We start from the raw sequence: 1,758 nt of genomic DNA on the forward strand, positions 1-1,758 counted from the left end.
TGTGGTGCTGAGAAGAGAGGGATGATTTGCCAATACTAATTGCAACTACTTAAAGTCTCTCACTTTTTCTTTAGAATCCAGTTTTTTTAACCACAGAATTTCAACTATATTTTTAATTAAAATTTTAAATTTTGATATAATTGTAGACCCATGCATTTGGAAGAAATAATGCAGGGAGATCCCTCATACCCTTCACCTAGTTTCCCCCAAATGTAACATCTCGCAAAACCATAGTACAACATCACAATCAGGATGTTGAGATTGATGTGGTCAGGAACAGTGCCCTCATTTTGCCCTTTTATAGTACCTACTTACCTCCTTCTCTAGCCCCTCCTTAACTCCTGGCAATCATTAATCTGTTATTCAAATTATATAATTTTGTTATTTCAAGAGAGAGTGTCATATAAATGGAATCATACTGTATGTAACCTTTTGGGATCAGGTTTTTTTCACTCAGCATAATTCTCTGGAGATTCATCCAGCTTGCTTTGTATATCAGTAATTCATTCCTTATTGCTGAGTAGTGGTCCATGGCATAGATCTATAACAGTTTGTTTAACAATTCATCCATTAAAGGACATGTGGATAGTTTCCAGTTTATGGCTATTCAAATAAAGCTGCGTAAACATCTATCTACAGGTTTTTGTGTGAACATAAGCCTTCATTTCTCTGGGATTAATTCCCAGGAGAGCAATTGCTGCATTATATGGTAGTTACATATTTAATTTTCTAAGAAACTGCCAAGTTGTTTTCCAGAGTGGCTGCTGCATTTAACATTCCCACCAGCAATGTATGAGTGAACTAATTTTTCTGCATCCTTACAGGCATCTGGTGTTTTCGATAATTTTTATTTTAGCCATTCTGATAGGTGTGTAGTGATATCTCATTGTGGATTAATTTGGCATTTCCCTAATGCACAGTATTCTTTTATGTAGTTTGCTATTATGTTCTCCTAGCCTCTTACAGCGTCTTTTACAGAGCAAACATTATTGTTTTGATGAAGTCCAATTTATTGAATTTTCCTTTTACGAATCATGCTTTTGGTGTCAAGTCTAAGAACTCTTTGCCCAACCCTAAATCTTGAAGATTTTCTCATATTTTTTCTAAAAGTTTTATAGTTTTATCTTGTGCATTTAAGTACCATAATCCATCTTGCATTAATTTTTGTATAAGGTGTGAGTTTAAGTCAAGATTCATTTTTCTGGCCTGTGCATGTTCAATTGTTCCAGCACCATTTTTTGGAAAGACTATTCTTCCTCCATTGAATTGCTTTTGCATTTTTGTGAAAATCAACTGAGCATATTTGTGTGGGTCTATTTCTTGGTTCTCTACTCAGTTCCATTGATGTATACGAGGGTACTTCAAAAAGTTCATGGAAAAATAGTTCTAGAAGATAATACTAATCTTTCCATGAACTTTTTGAAGTACCCTATGCTTATTCCTCCTCCAATACTACAACGTCTTGATTACTGTAGTTACATAAAAGATCTTCAAATCAAATAGACTGATCCTCCTAGTTTATTTTTCTTTTTCATAATTGTTTTTGCTAAAATTGTTTGCTAAATTGTTTTTCGTGCCTTTGCATATAAGTTTTAGAATAATTTGTATAAATCTACAAAACGTCTTGCTGGGATTTAGATAGGAATTGTGTTGAATCCATATTTCAATTTGGGAAGAAGTGACATCTTTATTGTTTAGTCTTCCAATCCACGAACATGCTATATCTTTCCATTCACTTAGATCTTCTTTGATTCTCTT

This window comes from Galeopterus variegatus, unplaced genomic scaffold, assembly GCF_000696425.1.
Source record: "Galeopterus variegatus unplaced genomic scaffold, G_variegatus-3.0.2 Scaffold3726, whole genome shotgun sequence".
Taxonomy (NCBI): Eukaryota; Metazoa; Chordata; class Mammalia; order Dermoptera; family Cynocephalidae; genus Galeopterus; species Galeopterus variegatus.